The sequence below is a fragment of the Erpetoichthys calabaricus genome, chromosome 11 (genome assembly GCF_900747795.2).
Source record: "Erpetoichthys calabaricus chromosome 11, fErpCal1.3, whole genome shotgun sequence".
Lineage (NCBI taxonomy): Eukaryota > Metazoa > Chordata > Cladistia > Polypteriformes > Polypteridae > Erpetoichthys > Erpetoichthys calabaricus.
In genome coordinates, this window is record NC_041404.2 from 35963965 (window position 1) to 35989775 (window position 25811).

Consider the following 25811-nt stretch of genomic DNA (forward strand, 5'->3'; position numbering starts at 1 on the left):
TGTACTCACACAATAACGCACTTCTTGAAAAACAACCATAATCAAGCACAATGAACCACTGAAGAATCTGACCCTCAGCCTCACAATATATAGACTGAGGGGCGGTCCTTCAGTGATGACATCAGGGCAGCTCCACCTCTTCAGAGTTTCACCCACAAAACCCAACAGACAAAGGAGAAGTACTACGTAAACAGTGATTAAATAGAATAAGAGTTACAAAAATACATAAATATAATAAACAAGTCAAAAGTAATACTTTAAAATAAGCAAAGTGAAAACAGAAAAAGAAAATAAGCATTAACCATGTGTATTTCAGCCAGGGTGCATTTGAAATTCATGTTTTAGGTCTGTTTTGTTCATTTTTTTATTCTTTGATGTTGTTGTTACTTTTGTTGACTCTTTGCATTATTCTTTGTTTTTGATTGTGTCTTTGTATGTAAGCTGTCCGAGTTATATTCCATGTATTTTGTGGATGGACCCCCAAGAGGTGAGCCACCTGCCATTCCCCCACCAGGAACTGATCTCCACCCTATAAAGTTAGAGGGTCTTCCATAGCTCCATTTTGAATGCACTAGGGAGTTTGGGGTTTACTGTGCCTTTGTATGCTTTTTGTCATTGTTCTGGATTTTGACCATTCTCTGGATTTTTGATTTGGGACTTTGTTTTCTTGGATTGCCTTGTGTTTTAGGCAACACCATTTTGCCATTGTGCTTCACCTTTTCACTTTTTTGTTAAAAAATAAATCTTTTATTTTTGTAAAGATTTTGTGTTTGCAGTTTTTTCTAGCTGGGATTTGGTGATAATATCATCCCTCTGGTGGGCATTAATGAGTTGATTTTTGGGGATTGTGTGCCCTGTAACTCCTAGTTCATAACACCAGGGAACACACCCTGGCTGAAACATGACAATGGGCCTCTAGGAAGCATTATATATTCACAGGGACCCCCTCAAGGAAGCACCAGAATTTGTGTTCGGTGCAGTGAGTACTTATAGTATGTGATCAGTTATTTTGTGTTTTTATATTTGTATTGAATTGAGATCACTTTGCAGAGATCTGTTTTCACTTACACATTTAAGTCTTTTTCTGCTGATCAGCATCAAAAAAGTCAAAATATATCTACTGTGATTCAATGTTGTATAACAATAAAATGTGAAGACTTCCAAGGGGGTGAGCACTTTTTATAGGCGCTCTGTATCAGGTGGTTATATAAATTAACCCTTACATTTCTCATGACCAGGTCTGTGGCATCTTGGTTGCAGTAAAGCAGGAAGGAGACACATAAAAATGTTCTAGTCCACCTCACGCACAGGGCCAATTCAGAGTTGCCAGTTACCCTAAAAGAATATCTTTGAAGAGAGTCAGTAAGCCAGTGCTAAAGGAGTTTATTCTGAAGGAAACGTGAAGTGTACAAATGAGCTGCCCTTTATGTTATTCATTTATACAAATGAAGAAAAGTATTTGGCCCTGTAAGAGTCCACTTTGCATGAGTAAAAACGAGCTGTGGAGTTTAAATGATATGCTGCACTCCTTTCCCTCTGTTCCGTTTTCAGGTTGCAGTGTTATTAAAGCTTGGCACTCCTTCGCAATATGCCCACTTTTCCACTAAAGCATGATAATGTCATGAAACTGAATTTGCATGTGAGCCCCATGACAGAAAATCCTGGAGGACGTTGCCATCTGCAGCAAGATTCAGTTCATTGATTCTAAATAAAGCAGATTTAATGATACACAAATGATTACTCTTCCTTAGAGCATTGAACGCCTTAGAATTGATATAAAAAATTAAAAAAAAAGTTCCAGTGTATTACATCTGAACTTGCAAATCACATCAATATTTCAGTTTGCAGAAGACACGCTGCTGGAAGTGAAGGGGGCATTCCAAAATGTCAAGACGAATGTTGATTATGTGCAAATTACAGAAAATCTGTGATGTCAGATGTGTACAGGAGTCGAGAATGAAATGCCTTCGATCGATGGGGCGGAATTAATGGTGTTAGGAACAATATCCACGAATTAAAGATCTTAGAATTTTTGAGGAGGCAATGCAAAACCCAGGAATTTAAGTTTGGCTGAATGCCTATTGTGATGTACAGAACTCTAGTCCTTTATTTTATGGACACATATCCAGTTTAGTGCTGTTGAAGTGAGATTTACTCTAAACATCAAATTTATTTTGATTTATTGTATTCCATTCAATTTCTGAATTAGTTTTTTTGTTTTCTTGCAAGGAGACAACTTTATTTTGGCATAAATAAAACCACAGAATTAGCTGCTCTTATGCACAGTCATTTGAGAAAATGTGAAGTCACCAGTTAGCTTAACTTGGGATATGATAGCAAACAGGAGTACATGGAGAAAATCCATGAAGAGAACCTGCAAATTCCACTTGGACTTTGACGGAGTGGGAAAATGAACCTAACATACTGGGACTAAGAAGCAAGAGCAATGCAAGATATCAAAAGAGGAAACGTTTTATGTAAAGGTAGTGAAAGGAGCACATTTCGAGTGGCAGCCTACAAAATAACTTCTTTTTTCTCTATTGTAACAGAGTCCATAAAATGAAAAATGTTATAGCAGAATTGACTGACAAAGCCCTTAATTTTTGAGAAGAGAAGAAAGGGCCAGGAGATGAAAAAGAAACAAAATGACAGGCAAAATCGCTGTCAAAAGGCAGGTGAAGGTCAAAACCAAAAAAAGACTTGAAAAGAAAAAAATCTTTCATCAAAAGCAAAGGGCAGAAACAGACTCTTAGTCAAAAAGGAACAAGGATTCAAACACTAGAAATGCTAAATGATTTTACTTTGTTTTGTTTCTAACTATGCTAGCTGTGTTTTGTATATAATCAAAAAGCACCTATTGCAGTTGCCACATCTGTCTATCTTTCCTTTTGTCTGTCCTCATGAAAAAACCTGGCTCTCAATGGACTGATCTTAATGAAATTTAACACATTTATTCTTCTTGGAATTCCAGTTTAGTTTTCATTGAGATGTCTCGACTACAGCATGCTGTACAAACGTTCAAAATGAATACATTTCCCAATCCAAAGTATTGGCAAATTTGAAAACTCTTCTATCTTAAAACAGAGAAACATTCTGTGGGACTCCAATTACAGATTATTTTAATGTCTCAGATTTAAATAAGAGAGATTACTACAACTTGTATATATGGTCTTTCGTTAGTTCATCAGTCATTTCTTACAGCAGAACAGAGAGCCAAAACAAGCTAGTCGATCGCTGTGAGAGGTGCATGCTGCACCACTGGTACACGAGCTTACTTCTTCTACTTGGCATTAAATTAACCATAAAAGTAAAAAGAAAGCAAATAGTTACTTATCTGGAAATAAAGGTAAGGGGAAAGCAACACTCTGTAAGCATAGAGTGAACAAATGTGTCCTCAGTATTTACATTCATGGCTGCATTTTTTGCGTATAATGATTCCATATTTCTCTGACACTGTATCAACGAAACTCCACACGTGCTGTCCATCCTGGTTTGAAACAGCCACTAATTTTACCGTGAGACTTCAACAGAGATTTAAAAACTTTCCATTGGTAACTGCTTTCAAAAATAACATTTAACACTAGAATTACCAGAGCCTACGAAAAAACTCGTAAATCCGTCCCACCTTAAATCGCGTCTTAAATCCGTTTGCACCTCTCCGCCAGAGTCCTTTGTCATCTAAATGTGCTGATAAACACAAGCTACTAGCAGCCAGCTATTCCATCCCCCCACCGACTTAGAACGAATTTCTCCTAGCTCATGCCTTGCCTTGATTTGATTATCTGGGATTGAAGTGGAGTTTTAGAGTGGAAATAATATAGTGTTATTTGGAATACACGCATTTCATGTGTGTTCCGTTTCTATAGTAGTCTGTGCAAACACATTTTTAAAACAGAAACGTTTTTCATATTCTAATAGTAAATGACAAAATGTAGGCATAAACTATATAACGTATGAAGCCTGAAGTCCATATATCAAAGAAACACTTTCACAAAAGGTACAAATAAGAGAACACGTGCGCTTTTATTCAAAAATATAACTGCACAAAAAAAAAAGCCGCGTTAGCATGCCACATTGACTCTCTTACTACAACCGCTGCGGTGGTGTAATGGTATCAGCTCCTGACTGGGAATCAGAGGGTGATGAGTTCGATCCCGCACGGCTCCACTTCAAGAAGTGAACTGCTCTTATTCTTACAATTTTAGAATAACAACATAAATTTGATTTCAGTCTGTAACAGCCGGTGTAACTTATGATACTGGTAAAAGTTAGCTTTTTTTTTTTTTAATTCACTTTTCATTCTCGCAGTCGCATTCAGAATCAATCCAAAGAGGTGTAATAGTACAGAGGTCGCTGGTGTTACCAATGGGCACCTTGGTCAGGTGGATTCTGAGCCTCTTAAAGGACCATACTGATGTTAAAAGTAATTCTGGAGGAGATAACACCGCACAGACAGGGACGTATAGAGTTTGGAGTCAGAGGCTGAGCATTGTAAGAGGTTTCTGTCAGAAAGAAGGCAGGCATCCAATCAGATCGTGATATGGAAGAGGAGGAAAAGGGAATGTAGGTGGGTTACTCCGAGTGGGTATATGTGGGCTAGCACCTCTGCCAGGTCAGCAGGGATCAAGACCTGTGCAATGACAGCGGCAACACACAATGTTGTTTTTCAACTCACCTCTAATCTTTAAATGACTTGCTCTCTTATGCAGAATTCATATTGGCTGCCTTAAAAGGCTAATACAATCTCAAGTAGGGATGGGTGGATCGATCCAAATATCAATAGCATTGATTCCAACATTGGTATTGGTATCAGATTGATCCTAGTGTAAGGGATCAATATTTTAGTTTTAGTTTCTCTCCTCTACATTCAATACTTTGCTCCCTTTTCATCAAAAAGTAGAAATGTCTGTTGTAAACACTGCTCCTTTCACATCTCGCACCTCCTCCTTCCCTGCTTTGCTGTGTTTTGTTGTCGTGCTGTCATGTGACTCAGCGGTGCTGAGCAATGCACAGCAGTGTGCAGACACGAAGTTTTAGGCTGCAGTGAGTAAGAGCATGCAAGCATGGCAGACAGAAAGAGGAGTGTTGTGTATTTTACGTTCGTAAATGAAAATATTGCAAACTGCGATGTGTGTAGGAAGGCTACTTGCTACTGTGGCAATACCACCAATTTATAGAAACACATGAAAAAACATGATAAAGAGAACTCTGCAAAAGAAATGAACAGAGGAGGAGGAGGAGGGACACCCCTCAGGTAGACCCAGACCCCAGGCACAGAGCCAGATGTCACTCTCAGAGTCCTTTCATAGAGACAAAGAATATCTAGGAGTTGCATAGTGGTGAAAGTAATATTTAAGTCATGTCCAGGGGTGAAAATAGTTTAAAATTCTTGCCGGTACGACTACCACAGCTTTCATTGCTTCATATTGTTCACCTTTCCTCAGCTTCATGCATCCTCGGAAAAAAATATTTCAGTATTTTAATACACGTATGCAGTAGAAAGAAATTAGAAACACTTGACATTGTGTCTGTATAACAAAAGATTTGTCTGTAGCACGTTGGCGGAAGCTGGCACAGTGGCGCTAACTAGCAGTAATGAAAGGCAGCTGGGCTCTGTCCAGCATGGATCAAAACACAGCACGGATGGTTCAGAAGCAATTCAGAATGACCTAGAAGCAATTGATAAGGAGATAATGTGTTGTTTCAGGTGACACAATGTTAGCAGATGTGTTTTCTTTCTGATATTGTGACCGTAACTGGTTTTGAATGTGGGTTTTGGCAGGCCATAAAAAGTATCGTCATCTGTATTGGGGTTTCTGGCCGTGTATTTACTTGGTATCGGATCAATACCAAATTTTGCAATACTGCACACTACTAATGGAAAGGATCCTCTACCTGCCACAAAAAAAAAGTTCAGCATAGTCCTATTAATAAGTATAACAACCTTATACTGCGTACTGCTTCTATCTCCTTCAACACCATCCAACCTCTGCTCCTTAGGGACAAGCTGACAGAGATGGGAGTAGATTCATACCTGGTGGCATGGATCATGGACTATCTTACAAACAGACCTCAGTATGTGGTCTGACATTGTGGTCAGCAACACAGGAGCGTCGCAGGGGACTGTACTTTCTCCGGTCCTGTTCAGCCTATATACATCGGACTTCCAATACAACTCGCAGTCCTGCCATGTGCAAAGGTTTGCTCACGACACTGCTATCGTGGGCTGTATCAGGAGTGGGCAGGAGGAGGAGTATAGGAACCTAACCAAGGACTTTGTTAAATGGTACGACTCAAACCACCAACAACTGAACACCAGCAAAACCAAGGGGCTGGTGGTGGATTTTAGGAGGACCAGGCCCCTCCCGGGCCCCGTGATCATCAGAGGTGACTGTGTGCAGAGGATGCAGACCTATAAATACCTGGGAGTGCAGCTGGATGATAAATTGGACAAAATACTGATGCTCTGTGCAAGAGAGGACAGAGCCGACTGTACTTCCTTAGAAGGCTGGCATCCTTCAACATCTGCAATAAGATGCTGCAGATGTTCTATAAGACGGTTGTGGCGAGCGCCCTCTTTTATGCGGTGGTGCACTGGGGAGGCTGCATAAAGAAGAGGGATGCCTCACGTCTGGACAAACTGGTGAGGAAGGCAGGCTCTATTGTAGGCACGGAGCTGGACAGTTTGACATTTGTGGCAGAGCGATGGGCACTGAGTAGGCTCCTATCAATTATGGAAAATCCACTGCATCCACTGCACAGTATCATCTCCAGACAGAGGAGCAGCTTCAGCGACAGACTGCTGTCACTGTCCTGCTCCACTGACAGACTGAGGAGATCGTTCCTCTCCCACACTATGCGACTCTTCAATTCCACCTGGGGGGGTAAACATTAACATTATTCAAAGTTATTGTCTGTTATACCTGCATTTTTGTCACTCTTTAATTAAATATTTTTTTTTTATCAGTATGCTGCTGCTGGAGTATGTGAATTTCCCCTTGGGATTAATAAAGTATCTATCTATCTATCTATCTATCTATCTATCTATCTATCTATCTATCTATCTATCTATCTATCTATCTTATCATGATACTTCTGTCTTCCTCATCTGAAAAACCTCAGTAATGTAAAACCTATGTAAGAAGGGTTACAGCACCAGAAACCTGGATTCAGGGCTCCAGAGAGTGACAATCTGTGTGATGTTGATTAGCACATGCAAGTGAGAATGTCACTGTATTCTGTACAAACCTTGTGAAGGCTTCAGAGAAGTTAATCAATGATCAGCTCTGAGCAAGGTGTATTACAGGTATACCCACCCGCTGTATTCAGCCAAGGTGTGCCCACTGTGTTTCAGGCAGGTTTCTTTATATAAGCTTACACACTTGTAGCTAATGCAGAATTGTGGAAACTACAGAGGGATAAAACTGATGTTACACACAAAGAAAAAATGGGTTATAGAGAGAAGTCTTAGGGAAGAGACCACCACAGGGGAGGAGCAGTTTGGTTTTAATTAATTAATTAATACATTTTATTTATTCGTACGCACCTTTCTAAAGACTTAAGGACACCAAACAATAGATAAAACACATTATAAACAATACTAAAAATATAAAATTTAAAATCAAACAGAGCAATTGTAGTCAAAGAGAAAAAGCAGTCTTAAACAAATGAGTTTTAAGTTTAGATTTGAAAAGTTAGAATGAATCAATGTTTCTAAGCTCGGAAGGTAATGAGTGCCAGAGCTGGGGAGCTGAACAACTGAATGGTGGTAAGACGGACAAAGGGGACAGTCAAGTGGATGGAGGAAGAGGATCTAAGAGTGTGGGAGGAAATGGCAACATGGAAGAGGTCAGACAGATATGGAGGGGCAAGGTTGTGGATAGCCTTAAAAGTTAACAGAAGAATTTTGAATTAAATGCGGAACTTAACTGGAAGCCAGTGAAGCTGCTGCAAGACCAGAGTGATATGGTGAATAGAGGGGGTTCTAGTAATGATGCGGGCAGCTGAATTCTGGACCAGTTGAAGCTTATAAAGAGATTTGTGAGAAAGACCAAAGATAATGGAATTACAATAATCCAGATGAGAAGTGACAAGGCTATGAACAAGGATAGCAGTGGTGTGGGGAGTGAGGGAGGGGCGAATACGATTAATGTTACACAAGTGGAAATATGCAGACCGGGAGATGTTATTGAGGTGGGACTGAAAGGATAAAGTACTATCAAGGATGACACCCAGACTCTTAACCTGTGGGGAACGGGAGACAGAGGAATTATCAATAACAAATGAAAAATTATCATTATTATAAAATTATCATATTATGTTATATTATTTATACCAAGAAGAGGAACAAGTGATATCTCCAAGAGAAGCACCAAGAAAATCTGCCAGGAAGCAGGCTTGGCTCATATAACTGTGTGATGGCAGCATAGCCTGTGGCACCAATGCTACACCCTAATTTTTCTAGAATAACAAATCATATCTGGTGAAAAATTTAAAACCTATAAAATGTTCAAAGTTGTTTAATGTTTAGTCAATGCTTAATATTTATGACAATGAAAGTCAGAAGGGAAACTCATAGATAAGGAGGAATACTTTGATATTTTTTGTCTTTAGTGTAAGCCACAAAGAAGAAAAAGAATCCTTTGAAAAAAATAATTTTTGATAACAATCTCACCACCAAAATAACACAGTGAGCCAAGTGAACTTGACATGCTGTCATTGTTCTTATTTGGTTTTATATGCATTTTTATAATCCAAGAATGAATCTGTGCAGCTATATGTGAGATCAGTTTTTATATGACAGTTTCTGCTGTGTTCCCTGGAACACATTTAAGAGTGTACAATAGGAAAGAAGAATTATATCTTATATATTTTTTCTATTTGTTCCTAACAATAAAGTAAAAAAATACACAGCAAATAACCTCTAAACTATTTTCTAATAGACAATTTTATGTGATTGTCTAAAACGAGCCATTCCGGGATCTGTCATTTTATGGTTCATTTTCCTCCTGTCTATTGGTGAAGCCTCCCGCAGACTGAGTAAGATTTTCTAGGTCATGGCAGAAAAAAGATAAAGGAAAACAATAAAACTTCAACTCAGAAACTGCAGCAAAACAGTTATGTTTAGCAAAGAAAAAGCCATTTTTTATTTAAGACTGGTAAACAAATGGAAAATGGTTTCCAAAAAAAGCAGACAGCTTCAGGTTGGTGACCAAGTATCTGTAAAATACTGTACATGTCATTTGTAAAACTGGGCCTTATACTTCTATGTAAAGTATAAAGCTGTTTTTAGCTCAGTTTTTAATTTTTCACTTGCTTCAGGTTTGCTTTATTACAAATGTGAAGTGTCTTAGTGTCTCTTAGCGTAAAGGATGAACTAAGATGTCAGTATGCATAGTGTAGTCGGTAGGTGGCTCCCATCACAGCACAGTCAATTGAGGACATGGATTTGCCCGTCCAAGAAGAACTCATTGGATTTTATCTTATACAGCAGGTTGCACATTGAGCAATTTTGCTGAATGCTTTACAAAACATTTAACATGAGAATGCTAGCTCAGTCATCAGTGCAATAAACGTACATAAACTGCACACCAGTCAAGAGCACAAAGAGAGAAAATGAGCTGTCACAGACTAAATACTGGGAACTTGTTTAGAAATCAAAACAGAAAACTGCTTGAGACAGAAGGAAAGAGCCCAAAAGAATGGGTGCCATAAAGATGAATGAAGACTGAAGGTAAACTTTAAGATGCAAACAAATGACTTTATTTTATACAGTGGATTCAGAAAGTATTAAGACCTCTTCACTTGTTTCATATTTGCTCATTTTACAGCCTTGTGCTAAGATCGTTTATATTCGAATCAAGCAACATTCAATACCCCAGAGTGGCAAAGTGAAAGAACAGCATTTTAGGAAGTTTTGCAAATCTTTTGAAAATAAAAATTGAAATGTGAGATTGACATACAGTAAATGTTCCGATCCTTTGCTAAGCAACTTAATGTTTAGTCAATGCTTAATATTTAATATTGAATTTTTGCTCCGGTACATCCCATTCTATTGATCATCATCAGTGTGTTTACATGTTCTGTAATAACCCGGTTGTACAGAGAAACCCACTTTAAAAAAATGCCATTGTTAGAGAAACCCAAGTTATTGGTCACTGAGAATCCATAGATTCCTCTGTGAGTTATTTGGCCATGTAAACGCTTAACTGGGTTACTCTTGTAGTCTGTGCAAGTCTTCTGCACTCTGTTAGGCTGCACATGTGTTAACTTCACATGTGCAGCAGCCATGAGTAAAAAACTGTGGAAGTGTCCAAAAACACAAATTTCCTGAAGCAAGTGCTCAGGCGAATGCATTATTCCTTTTCCTGGTCTATATATTTCAGAAATCATTAAATGTATGTTGATGAGTTGAACGTACTGTGCTACTTTCAGCAGCACAATCTCAAAAGTAACGTGCTGTGGCCTACAGAGGCCACTCCTGCCGCCCAAACCCGACACAGATAGGCGCAGGACACAAATTCAGCACACACGTTTTTCTGTTTTTTCCTGTGGGAAACGCTTTCCCCGTTTCCCACCTGCACAGCACAGTTCACAAGCACCAAAGCACAATGAACATGGGACTTTTGTTTCCCTTCTTCTTCCTTTCTCCTCTCTCTCCTTCTCTCTCCTCGTTTCCACTCCTCCACCAGCTCTAGCTCCTGAAGTGGTGGCAGCTGGCTCCTTTTACAGAGCACCCAGAAGTGCTTCAGGTTTTCTGTGACCTTCTTACGGCTGCACTTCCAGGTGTGGTGGAATTGCTGCAACCAAGGGGTGCACAGTACCTGCAGCACCCGTTGGCAGAGCCTCCAGAACCCAACAAGGCTGCTCCAAGTTCCAATTCCCATGGAGCCCTGTTGGAGTCCAAAGCACCCCATGGGGAGGTAATGAACTGCATATGCTCACTCCCCCGGTCCTTCCACTACATTGGCGCTCCGGCCATCTGCCACAGTGCATTACGTAATCTGATTACTATTTTAAGTAATGAGTAACCTAACGCAATATTTATTTTATTGAAGTAAAAATACCTGCATTATTAATATCCCAGCAGCACTTGGTGTAAGGCAAGAAGCACATACACCAGTACAATGATCCGTTACATAGCCAAGCAGAAAAATGTGCTGCGTACAATCCGGAAACAGAAACGTTTTCATCCCCCTATTTACTATAGACATGATGAACAATGTGATCGGGAGGTGTAGAGGCCAGTGTCCATACCAGAAATCTTTGAGGATTCAGGTCAGGGATGTAAAAATGGGACGAATGTTATTTACTTCAGAAGACATGAAGGGCTAAACGTATTTGTTATACACAAGTGTCACGTTTGGCTTTTTTCTGGTCAGTTTTGTAAAGATTCATACATGGACTTAATAACAAATGCTGGCCTGTCAAATGTAGTTTTTCATACAAATGAATAAAAAGTAATAGAAAATGAATACACTGCAACACATTACGTTTTAAACTATAACTATGTAACTATATAGCATATTTCGTTACTTTTTTTGTAAGTAATGTAACTTTTAAATGTTACGTATTTTTAAATATATTTATAGTGGTAGCAATATAACAGGGATTGTGGAAGAGAGGTATAAAAGAGAGTGCAGAAAGGTGGAATGGGTGGAGAAGAGTGTCAGTGATTTGTGACAGACGGGTATCAGCAAGAGTGAAAGGGAAGGTCTACAGGACGGTAGTGAGACCCACTGTGTTATATGGGTTGGAGATGGTGGCACTGACCAGAAAGTAGGAGACAGAGCTGGAGGTGGCAGAGTTAAAGATGCTAAGATTTGCATTGGGTGTGACGAGGATGGACAGGATTAGAAATGAGTACATTAGAGGGTCAGCTCAAGTTGGACAGTTGTGAGACAAAGTCAGAGATATTGGGAGAAAGATGGTAAGGATAGAGCTGTCAGGCAAGAGGAAAAGAGAAAGGCCTGAGAGAAGGTTTATGGATGTGGTGAGAGAGGACATGCAGGTGATGGGTGTAACAGAGCAAGATGCAGAAGACCCGACGATATGGAAGAAAATGATTTGTTGTGGCAACCCCTAACAGGAGCAGCCGAAAGAAGAAGAAGAAAATATATTTCATATGCATTTCATTTTCGTAAGGGGAGTGTCATTTTGGAACTGATCAAGCAACAATATCGTAAACAGTATTCTGGTACTCCATGAATGACTATGAAATGAGGGTCTTCCAGACTTACCACTTAGCCTCTTGCGGCCTCCATCCAGGCTATCTCTGTAACTGTTAGTAGTAGATGGCCTCCTGTCCACTAGTTAAGCCAGGAGCACACATGATGCCTGCCGATTCCAGAGTCATATATTGCAGAGGTGTCCCAGCAGTTACCCAGGGCAGGGGACTTGGGCCTCCCTTTGCTTATGGCCCCATGGACCTCCTGGATTTTAAAAATACATTTATGTAAGTCACAGCTGGCTTTTAAATTCGGGATTAATCAAATATTTCCTGGTAACCTGTATTCTATGTCTAACTGTTCTACTAATTTCTCTTCCAACAGTATCTCAAAGAATGAAAACTTCACAGCCATTTATGCAAAATGACAAATAAAGTCATTCATGCTATGCATTACAACCTAAGTACAGTAAATGAAATTGTGAAAATTGTAATAATGAAATAAAACTGACTGATGTAGAAAAGAAGCACCTGAATACATTCTACAATGTGCATCAAATTAAATAAAAGAAGGAAATGAAATGCATTTACAATAAAATCTTTATTTCAAGCTGAGAAGTAGTTGGAGGTGTTATTTTGGAAAAACTCTTGCTTCTTCCAGAATGACATTTGTGAGCTGTGCTCATTGTTGGCAGCAGCCAGACTGACTTAATTCAAATTAAATTTCAGTACAAGCACACATATAAAGCATTCACTCATAGAGAGCCCTCGCTACATGAATACACAAGTTGAGCCATGTTGTAAGATGTAACGTGACTAATGCACACCAAGCAGCAGTAAGTCAGCACATAGAACACGTTGTATCTGACTGACACAGAAGTACCCGACATACTTACTTCCTGACCCAACTCTCACGTAAAGGAATAGCTGTGGTGTGAAGTCTACCTGTTGGGTTTCTTCGGGTCTTTAAAAGTCCCCAGCAACATTTTTATGTGTATATCTGTGGCCATTAAACTCTCACCATTTGAACACTCAGTACATTTTCTGTGTCAATCAATAGCAAATTGCCCGTGAGTAACCATGAAGAAGTGCTTGAACAAAATAGGTGCATGGATGTCGGGAACAAATTACACACTGCTCAAAAAATGTTATTGTCACCACTAAAAATGCTTCTCCACAAAATGATTGAAACAATGACAATATTTTATGTTTTATCGAGAAAGAGGTGAATATCTAGGAGTTACTGTTACAAGAATACTTAAGGATCGGTTTTAAGGTATTTTATGTAATTTGATGAAAAGTTATCAAACAAGATGAAAACAGATGGTCATCTGTTCATCTTCCTCTAGCTGCTAGACTTAATATTGTTAATGAATGTCCTCTCAAAGTTTTTATATATTTTTCACAGCATCCCTCTATATCATAATCTATAAAAATAAAATCCTAATCTGTGTGTCTGTTTTCACACACAAACAGCTACACCAATTTTCATGTGCTTTACCATTGGTCTATCTTATAAGCTAAATGGCGTATTGGTGGAAGGGATTATAATTAGGGGGCAGCCCAAAAAAACAGTTACCATGAGGCAGCAGGAGAATGCTGGGGATGATGGGGAGGGCACCACTATTGGAGCATACAAACTTTTGTACTGGTAAATGCAGGGTCTGTCTAAGAGCGCGATACAGCATTATATTCTCAACTAATTTGGAGAACAATTTTCTTGTCTCATTAAATTTAATTTAATTTGTTTAAGAGAACATCTTTTTCAGTAACTGTCGGTTGTGTTTAGCCATGTTGATAGTTTTTCTCCATATATTTTCATCTGTGCAATTTCTTTGCATCGTGTACGTGTGGCGATAACTCTGAAATAATGTCATTATATTTTTATCAAAGCACAACCTTGTATTTTTAAATACCCAAAGCTTGTGTGTACTTCCATATTGTTACTAAGTGAGACAGAGAGAACCTATGATGAAACGTGATTTTTTCGTGGTCAGGTTGCTGTTAAGAATATGGTAGAAGGAGAATGACTAAGGATGATGATAATAACTTTTACTGTTTCTTGATGGCAAACATTATTCAAGCCCATTTTAAAATGAGGCAGTCATAAGGTTTTGATGCCAATACAGAGTCTTCAGTTGTAGCAATGTTGAATCTTTATAACAATACCACTACTGACCCTCTTTCCCTTAATAATATGGAGACCTGTGGAGATGTCTGTGCCCCAGACCCCCTACTGTAGATGCTTTCCGCGGTCAATCAGTTATTTAACCAGCCATCTAGTTAATGAATGTGGGATTAAACATCCGTTTGTGAAACCACACTAAGCCAAGTAAGCAAAGATGTTGATTGGAGTCCACCTAAGTTAAACTGAATTGATTGGACATCATTTAGAAAGGCACACCGCTCTGTATATAAGGAGCCATAATTCACACTGCATGTTAGGATAAAAAACAAGCCATGCAGTCCAAGGAACTCTATGGAGATCTCTGTGATAAATTTGTGTAAGGTAAGGCCATAAAACCATTTCTAAAGCTTTGACTCTTTCCAAGAGCACAGTGGCGTCGATATTTGTGAAATGGAAGAAGGTGAACCACCAAGTCTCTTCCTAGAGTTGGCCGCTTGGTCAAACTGAGTAACTGAGCAAGAAGGGCATTGGCCAGGGAGGCTACCACGGACAAATGTTCACTTTAACTTTAGCTTTAGAAGTCCACTGCTGAAATAGGAAAACATGTCAGAAGGAAGGAAAATCTCAGCTGCACTCCATCAGTTTGGCATTTACCTAGATGGGAGACACTCTTGAATAAAATGCATATGACAGCCAGCTTGGAGTTTGTCAAATGAACATTTAAAGGACTCTGGTCTGATGAAACAAAGAAAATCAACTCTTTGGGCAGAACTCCAAGCAAGCACTATATCTGGTGAAGACCTTCACCTGCCTAATACCATCCTCACAACATGGTAGTAGGAGCCTCACGTGTTTGGGGTGCTCCTCAGAGGCAGGTATAGGGAGACTGGTCAGAACTAAGTGAACGACGAATGGAACCAAATATAAAGAGGTCCTTCAAGAAAACCTGCTCCAAAGTGCATACAACATCAGACTGGGGCAACAGCTCACCTTTCATCATGACAATGACCCTTGGCATACAGTCAGAACAATGCTGGAGTGGTTTTGGGACAAGTCTCTGACTGTCCTTGAGGGTCTCAACCAAAGCCTGGACTTAAACCCAACAGAACATCTATGGAGAGACCTGAAGATGGCAGTTTAGCAACACTTTCCATCCAATGTAAGGGAGCTTGAGAAGATCTGCCAGGAAGAGTGGAATAACCTGGCCAAATCTTGTAGAGACTTACTGCAGAAGACTCAAAACAGTAATTGCTGCCATAATGACTTCTACAAAGCACTTAATTGAGGGTCTTCTATGAATGAGAGATTTAGTTTTGTTTTCAATAAGTTTGCAAATCTTTCTGTAGATATGTTTTTACTTTGTCTTTATGAGTTATCGAGTGGGGTGGGATGGGCAAAAATGGCAAATTTATCCATTTGAAATTAAATCTATAATAAATGTTTTGAAGGTTGAAAGAATCTGAATACTTTCTGAATCTACTATGTTTTATATTTTATATAATTAAATTAAACAATCACCAAGCCTTTGATACTAGATATCTGTCTTTTTAAAATTCGTTTTGATCTTAAGGTAGTATAGGAGGGGGACTTTCGCTATTTTTGTAGTCAAAATCCCCTGCCAGAATCTTTTTTTTTTTATCTATTCTAAATTTTTAATATGAAAGATACTGCAAATGTTAACACATGCTTTTATATTATGAAGCATGCTCACTGTGTCTGACAATGGTCTGTGTCTCAATAATTTCCACTTTTGATCCTGAATGCAGTACTGGTTAACTTAAATGTTGTAAAATAAAGACATAAAAGTGATGAAACATGCTTGGGATCCCAAAGAGAAAACCCCTTTTAATTTAGGTTACAAGTGAAGGAGTTGAAGGTTGCATAAAAAATTAGTAGCAACAATTACAGGAGATAACTGCCTTGGTCTGGTGAATATGAACAGGAGAGCAGTGCATGCTGGGAGAGCTGGGACACAGTGTGGGATTTCAGAGTTGGGTTGTTTATGAGCTTCAAGTCTTAAGGAAGCTCTTATGATCTTGAGTGATGATGTTCTGTAACATTTTTCTTTACAGTAATCCCTCCTCCATCGCGGGGGTTGCGTTCCAGAGCCACCAGCGAAATAAGAAAATCCGCGAAGTAGAAACCATATGTTTATATGGTTATTTTTATATTGTCATGCTTGGGTCACAGATTTGCGCAGAAACACAGGAGGTTGTATAGAGACAGGAACGTTATTCAAACACTGCAAACAAACATTTGTCTCTTTTTCAAAAGTTTAAACTGTGTTCCATGACAAGACAGAGATGACAGTTCCGTCTCACAATTAAAAGAATACAAACATATCTTCCTCTTCAAAGGAGTGTGCGTCAGGAGCAGATAATGTCAGAGAGATAGAGAAAAGCAAACAAATCAATAGGGCTGTTTGGCTTTTAAGTATTCGAAGCACCGCGGCACAAAGCTGTTGAAGGCGGCAGCTCACACCCCCTCCGTCAGGAGCAGAGAAAGAGAGAGATAGAGAGAGACAGAGAAAAACAAGCAATCAAAAATCAATACGTGCCCTTCGAGCTTTTAAGTATGCGAAGCACCGTGCAGCATGTCGCTTCAGGAAGCAGCTGCACAGAAGGTAGCAACGTGAAGATAATCTTTCAGCATTTTTAGACGAGCGTCTGTATCGTCTAGGTGTGCGAACAGCCCCCCTGCTCAATCCCCCTACGTCAGGATCAGAGAAAGTCAGCGCAAGAGAGAGAGAGAGAAAAGTAAGTTGGGTAGCTTCTCAGCCATCTGCCAATAGCGTCCCTTGTATGAAATCAACTGGGCAAACCAGCTGAGGAAGCATGTACCAGAAATTAAAAGACCCATTGTCCGCAGAAATCCGCGAACCAGCAAAAAATCCGCGATATATATTTAAATATGCTTACATATAAAATCCGCGATAGAGTGAAGCCGCGAAAGGCGAAACGCGATATAGCGAGGGATTACTGTATTTTGTTTTTGTTTATATTTTCAGTATGTTTTGGCAGACTGGCTTTATAGGGCGGATGGTGACCCCACCTCTTAGGGATTTACCACAAAATATAAGGACGTGAACGAAGTACAAAACACACAAAATTAACAGATAATACATAATAAGACAATTAATAAATGAACAGAACAATCTTATATATAAACGTCTACGCGTGCAAGATGTGTGTGTCCGTCTGTCCGGCCCGGAAGTGCGAGGCTACAGCATGAAGCTCAAAGAGCCAGGAAGGCAGCCCCAAGTTAACAAGTCAGAAGAAGAAAGAAGTGCGAGGCTACAGCATGATGCTCAAAGAAAGCGACTCCGTCACCAAACTGAAACCGCAGAGGAAAGACAAACGAGAGAGAAACTCGCTTAGTTGCTGATAGACAAGGGGGGCGAGCACGTCCACAAAGTGAAACCACAGACTCTGCATTTCAATTTTTTTTCTGATGATTTCAATAGTTTCTAGGAGCTGGGCGTTTTACAACACGGGCTTACACAGCTAGTATAATCATAAACTAATGGAAAGCAATGAGCACTAATGAAAAGTAAACAAAGAAGATGATCATAACAGTTTCTTTGGCTGACTGCTAATGGGCGAGGTTAGATTGTTTATTCCTTGTCCAACTGTGGTCCCTTAAGGGCAAAAGGGGACACCCTTGTAAAGCCCTCTACTGCTGGTAAACTGGGTTTAAATAAAGGAATGAAAGTAAGTATGCAGACTGGCGTAGAAGTTCAGAGGGTGAGACATGTGAGGTGCAGCACAAGGGAAAGTGGTTACCAGTAACAGTTACAGTGCATTGCTGGTCTTGACATTTGTCTTATTCCTATCCAGATCAAAACCTAAGAGATTAGTTGGTACCTCATGTTTGGTGCAAGCTATAGATCATCTGATAAAACACTCATGACACCACGTAGTATGTTGAATGATCAAAGTGGTCTTTAGACAACTCAGTGCATTCCTGTTTATACCACTGTTCCTAAGGATATTTATGACAGGTGTCACAAACTCGACTCAGAGTCATAGAAAGGTTTGGGGCAGCCACCCGTGTATTTGGTTTCCTGGCTGCAAAGTCGTAAAGTGTATACAGCACTGATGTGCACAAAACCGAGTCCAAAACAGAACTGAGGTAATAGGGAAAAGGTGGAGGCTTTTAAAGGGGAAGACAGGAAGTGAGATCAAAGGGGTTGGGCTCATGAAGGTCTTCAGCCATAGGTTCGAGCCCGGATGTGACATCACAGTGGCCGGAGCCGGCAAGGTCTCCTTCCATAGACTCGGTCCCAGAAGTGATGTCAAGAGGACCAGGTGGAATCTCCCATGAATGGTCTACAGGAAAGGGAGAAAAAGAGTCAGTACACTCTGTCACATCCTGGTCTGACTCGGAACTGCCCTTACTCAAGCCCTTTAGCTGCCTCCCATGTGCACGTGTGTGACACAGGGCAGATACTAATGGAGTCATTTTGTGGTCATCTTCTTTGTGGTCGACTTTGGAACTGGGGAAACAGAAAACAGGCCCGTGACTCTACAAGTTCCCCTGTTACCCCATAATGTGCATGCACCGTGTACCTTAGCCTCTGTACTCTTGACAATGTTTAGAGCATTTGGCGAGCATTTAGTTGTACAATAATGTTGCCTTCACCCAGCATATGACTTTACATTGAGCAAATAACATTCATGCGAAGATAAAAATGAAGTGTCCTTCAAGTTTCCTAACTCTGATCCCTATTCCATCTCTGCCACCCCAGTACAGCTATGCTGTTGACATAGTGTAACATGAAAACATGTTAATAAATAAACAGAAGCTGAAAATCCTCCAGGTATGGCTGCTTAGACAAAAATCCCTGAAGACTCCTTTCGGGTAATTTTATAGTAGAAGGCTGAAAGTCTATGAGAACAAAGCAGAACAGAGATTACTCTCTTATGAGCTGTAATGGAAAAGAAAAGCCAGAGGCAGAATGAAAGCCCCTCAGGTACGGAAATGAAGCGTTAAGTCTCTGTTGATGTCAGACTTTTCTCATTTGGTTTCTGCTAATCTTACTTTAAATCATTTGATGAAGGAACTCATTCGATCAGTTCCTTAGACTCATAGCTCTGTGATGTACAGTAAACACACACACAGCAAAGTCAGCCATATAAAAATAAAAAGAGCACCTGGCTAACTATTTTGCCAGCAGAGCGGCAGCCCGCTAATTTGTTTTCCTAACAGACACAAACATACGCTTAACGAGGCTAATCACCTCTAACAAGAAGAAGCTAATTTTCAATACAGAGTAAATCGGGCCTCGGGGAGTGTTAGAGGACTTTCTTTATTTTAATAAATATGGACAGGACACTGCTCCTGCGTCAATCCTTAAATCTTATGCCCTACAAAAGTTTACTCTAACTTTATCTCAGTTGATTTGTGGGTTTTTGATATGCTGGCACATGTCTTTATCAGTGAGGAGCGGACTCATCACACATTTATATAAGATTAGATTCAGTTGTCATCTAGAAGAATGCTGCCAATAAAAGAAGTTTACATTTTTTTCAATATAAATCTGAAACACAGTTTGTAGATAATTTTATGACTGCCAAGAAGTGAAAAAAGGTACTCTTTTACTCTAATGAAAAAAATTCCTTGTTCCTTCCAAGGGCCTTTACTTTCAAAATATACAGACTTACTCATTCATTCTTTGATCAATCACCAAAACATGAGCACTGAATCCAATGTCCCCTCTTACGTTTTAATTTTAGCTCTCTGGTGACATGAGCATATTGGAAACACAAACCAAGCTAGATGAAAGATTGGCACAATTTTAATAATTAGCTAGTCAAATTAGCTTCATGGACAGAATTATGTGTTGCCTTTTGTTAGCGTCTTGTTTTTGTAGTACTTTTATTAGACACTAGCTGTGCTAGCCATCTGAGATGGATTGTACTCTAAGTAATCCTTGTAGACCTCATATTTTTTATTTGATACTTGGGTTGTCCATTTGGCCTAGGAATATAATTTCCTCACAGCAGCTTTTATCTCTTTGGATAAAGCCGTCCATTTCACCGTTAAGCCGTTACTCATCAAACTGACCACTCTGATAGCTGAAGTGTTTTGCTTCAAAACTGTGGTGCACTACTGCATTCGACTGGTTTAGGGACTCTCTCCTAGTCAACAACACAATGTTAGCAAACATTGGCATTGCTGCTATAAACCTCGTTCATGTGACTCAAGAGGATGTAAGAAAGTCTCTCCCAGTTTTGCTGCTGCTGGCGTGTAACATCGGACTATAGAACAGGTCCTGTCACATACGAGTTCATAGAGGTCAGCTTAAGGACTCTGGTGATTGTAATTCCCCATCGCTTCAGGGTTTGGCGCTGCGTCCCAATGTCTTTTTTCTTCCTCCCTCTGCAGACTGGAAGACTGACAGCTGTAACACATCTGACGTCACTTCTGGTGTCCGTCCACCTGGACCCGCCTCTTCCTGCCAGGAGAACTTAAGACTGGAAGATCTTCCATCTTGAGACAGTTCAACCCTCATCTGGAAAGATGTTTCCACAATTGTTGCAAGTTTCTTTTGTGTTTATTGCACTTCAGTTATATGGAGTCACCAGGGTGGTGCCCCAAATCTTCATCATGGTCTGTCTGTTCTCTTATAGCCAATAACACCCATTTTCTTATTTTTAAACACTTAATTGGTGTTTGTATTATAATTTTTTGACACTTCTGCTACATGTTTTGTCCATTTTTGAATTGTTCTTTCTAATCCTACCAATCAGATGGACACTTAGAAACACAGACTCTTGTCCTTTTCATAAGCAGTGCATTGAGTATAACTGGTGAGTGGTATGGACAAAGCCATTCAAGCCATACATTTTCATGACCTTCTTCACCCCATTATTGTCTTGGTGAAACCAGGATGTGATATACCAGTGACTTGTCTTCCTAAGAAAAATATCTGGGATTTGCCTTATATTGGATTTCTTTTTTATTTTCTGCTAAGACTTAAGTATTAGGTTAAAGCATTCAGCTCTACCACAGAATTTTTTTGAACAACTGGCTTTTCTCTTGTAAGGAATAGAGCTGTGTGATACTTCTAGCGCAACGGGAGTTTCTTTCATTTAACTTTTACTGCATGTTACGTTTTCCCTTTTTGGTCTATATTGCATCAAATGAGAAAAAAAAATGTAAACGTGACTCACGATATTCTTGTAGGTCCTACTGTTCCATCATTAAGCGTTCCAGAATAACATTCTTTAGATGTCCAAAGATGCTTATTTACGTAATTTAATGAGCATCCTTTTATTGTTTTTTTTTGCTATCTTTGTGCATTATTCTTTTTTAATAAAAAGTATAATTAACTGTGTTTTACTCTAAGGCTACAGGAATACCACAGATTTCTTTAGTAAAGTAATTTGAATTTACTCAGATATGATTTCACATAAAGAATTAGACCGCATTCTCAATGTCAGGCTTAACGGCCATCAAACTTGTAATTATTAAATGGTCGTATTATATTTTATGTCTTGTGTTTCTGAGTGGATGAGTAGTCATTTTCTCAAACTAAATAAGGAGAAAACAGAAATATTAGTGATTGGCAAAAATGGATGTAATGAGCATATTAGAAATTAACTTGATTCATTAGGCTTAAACGTCAAGACAGAGGTAAAGAATTTAGGGGTAATTATTGACTCTGACCTAAATTTTAAATATCATTAATCAGATCACTAGGATAGTATGTTTTCACTTAAGAAATATAACAAAAGTTAGATCCCTTATAACTTTGCAAGATGCTGAAAGATTACTTCATGCTTATGTTTTTAGTCGACTAGATTACTGTAATACACTCCTCTCAGGACCACCCAAAAAAGACATCAATCGCTTACAACGAGTGCAGAATGCAGCTGCCAGAATCTTAACTAGGAAAAGAAAATCTGAGCACATCTCTCCAGTTTTAATGTCACTACATTGGTTACCTGTGCCATTTAGAAGTTGACTTTAAAATACTGCTTATGGTTTACAAATAATCTCGCTCTGTCCTATATTTTGGAATGCCTTTAGAGCCCTTTGTGCTTTTCTTTTCAAAAAAACACACCTGACCATGGAAATGTTGTTTGATTCTGCTATCCAAAATAAACTGCTGCTCTAAGAATCACGACTCAACCTGAACCCACACACAGTTATTGTTAAGAACTATCTCTCATACTCTCTCCCTTATTAACCTGTTGATTCTTCAATACTCACAACATGGTATCTTCAGCTCAGTTGCTATCTGTTCTGCTACCTCTGTAACTCACAGGCATTTGCCTTTCTGCATGAGAAGTGTTCACCGCTGAACTTTTTTAACTCAAACTGAGTTTTTCGACTGTACCTCGGTTTCCCATCCACTGTCTTAGGACAATTTTCCAATAATCTCACCTTACACTCCAAATTGTAACCTTAGATCTTCAAATGACTGTCTGCTTATAATTCTAAGAGCTAAACTTAAAAGAAGTGGTGAGGCGGCCTTCTGCTGTTACGCACTTAAAATCTGGAATAGCTTACCGATACAAATTCACCAGGCTAATACGGTGGAGCATTTTAAAAAACTGCCAAAAACCCATTAGTTTAAAATAGCTTTCTCATCGCTTCATTTTAGTGTAACCTGATATTCTGTATATGCATTTAATTATCATTTTTATCATGGTTCCACGAGCCGTACTAACCCCTACTTTCTCAGCTGTTCTTTTTCTGGTTTTCTGTGCTGGCGATCTACACCACCACCCCATGATCAAGGCACCACACAGTTCTCACATTGATGGATCGAAGGCCAGAGGTCCACATGACCATCATCATCTAATTCTTCCATGTGAAGCCTGAAAACCATGAGGACTGATTGAGATCATTTATGTTAAATGACCAATAGGGGATGGGTGGTCTCGGAACCCCTGCAGATTTAGTTTTTTTTTTTTTTCTCCAGTCCTGTGGAGTTTTTTTTTTTGTTTGTTTGTTTTTTCTGTCCTCCTGGCCATCGGATCTGCACACAGGACTCCAAATGAGACCTCACCAGAGTGTTATAAAGCTTCAGATGAACCTCCTTGGACTTGTACTCCACACATCGTGCTATATAACCTAACATTTTTTTTTTTACATTTTATTGAATTTATTAAAATCAAACAACATTCCATACAAGCAAGTCAAATTTTACAAGACCAGGTTCAGGTCAAGTCAACCCCCACCCATGAGAAAGAGAGCTGGGCCAACAGAGTGAAACTTTAATAGCAGAAAAGATAAGTAAGTAAATAAACAGAATAAAAAGGGGAAGAGAATCCGCTTCCTCAATTTAAATTCTTATTCTAAAATGCTATTAAATAGATCCTGCCAGGTTTTTAAAAAGTTTTGCACAGATGATCTAAGTGACTATTTAATTTTTTCCAATTTCAAGTAGTATAACATCGGTTACCCACTGACTGAAAAGAGGTGAGTTGAGCAAGATAAGTCTATGTGCCAATAGTGAAGTGAAAGCAATCACAGTTTGTTTGTCCTTCTCCACTTTAAGCCCATCTGGAAGTACCCCAAACACAGCTGTTAATGGATTAGGAGGGATTGTGACACCAAGGCTGTCTGAAAGGCATTTAAAGATGTTGGTCCAGAATGATGTTAACTTGGTGCAGGCCCAAAACATGTGGCCCAGTGAGGTTGGAGCTTGATTGCAACATTCGCAGGTTGGTTCTTTCCTTGGAAACATTTTGGACATTTTTAAACGAGCCAGATGTACTCGATAGATGATTTTAAATTGAATAATTGTATGCTTTGTGCATATGGAGCTCGAGTAAATTCTGTGCAAGGCTGCCTTCCATTCCTGTTCCGAAATGTTGAGTGAGAGATCCTTTTTCCAATGTACTCTTGGATCTTTGAAAGGGAAGGACTTTGAAATGTTTTTATATATTACAGAAATTCTGTCTGAGTCCTCCAGACTGATCAATACTTTTTCTGGAGTAGAAGCAGGTGGGAGGTGAGGAAAGTTGGGCAGGTTTTGTTTAACAAAGTTTCTAATTTGGAAGTAGTGAAAGAAATGTGTTGCTGGAAGGTTAAATTTGGAGTGTAATCGTTAATAGGATGCAAAGACGTCATCTATGTACAAATCTCTAAGTGATTTAATCCCAAATGTTTTCCATACATTAAAAGCTGCTTATGTTTGAGAGTGTGGGAAAAGGTGGTTATTGTGCAGAAGTGCCACAGATAAAAGGTTCTCTATCTTAAAGTACTTCCTATGTTGGTTCCATATTCTGAGTGAATGAAGCACAATTGGATTATTAGTATATTGGTGATAACTTGTATTTATTTACTGTACTTACTGTGTCCTTTTTGTAGCCTGCCTACCAAAACTGCACACAGTACTTGAGATGAGGCCTCACCATTGGGTTATAAAGCTTGGATTTGAACTGCACACATCAGTGTTCTTCTGTTAGTTTTCTTAATGGCCTCAGAACAATGTCTCAGTGTTGATTGTGGCTCAAAAGAGCTAGCTGGACACAAACAGGGGTCTGATCAGCCTCATCTGGCTTGCCTGGAATTTGATGTTGAAAGGCCTGAAACTCCTGAGAGTCCTTGGAACATCATTGAAGATGTGTCCACCTGTGGCATCAGGAGATGACTGCACAAGTACCTAGCTGTCAATTAACAATGAGGTGTAAGTGGGAAAGAAGCCACCAGCTCACCATCTAAGTCGATCTTATTCATGCCTGTGTCTGTTTATCTGTGGGAGTAAAATATTTGGAAAGAAATGCAAGAGAAAAAGTGAACAGCTGAAATTTACTAATCTGCTCTGGGCCACAAGTCACTTGGATGATATCCTCAGAAATGAAAACAAATTGAAGAAAAAACTTGACAGAGTTGACTGAAAGCCATCAAATGAAATAACAAGTTCTGCTATCATCCATGGTTGACTTCTAATTAAGAAACTGGATTGGAGCAAAAACCTGCAGCCACAGTGACCCTCCAGGACCGAATTTGAGGAACCCTCCTTTATAGCATATACTCATTATAGTATTTCAAGCAGCAAAATATTTGCTCAAGTTGCAAATATGTAGGGTCTTTTTTCCCCTCTTCTTGTTATTTGCTTAGTTCATACTGCCTGTCTAGAGTAAATATCAGCAAAGGCTAAATAATGCATTTGCTTTCAGCAATGTTTCTTTTGTTTAAAACATCTGCCACTGTCTTAATATTTGATCACCTGCACTTTGACATAGCTAGAAAGGAAAAAAGGCAGAGATACTTGAAAGAATAGCAAGGTTTGTTTTTTACTTTATGACTTCACTGTGGAACAGAACACAGCAAACCTGAGAAATGTTAAACTAACAAACTGCTTGTCTGTGCTCCACAAACACAGAAAGAAACATAATGTTCTGAATTTCTCATTAATTGTTCCATAAATTGCTTTGTGCTCACTTTGAAAGACACAGTATTGATGAATTGACTTTCCCTGAATGATGTATTCGAGTGCTGAGACTCTTTAATTGACACCTAATTGGCTTCTTTTAAACACAACGGCCCCTTCCAGAA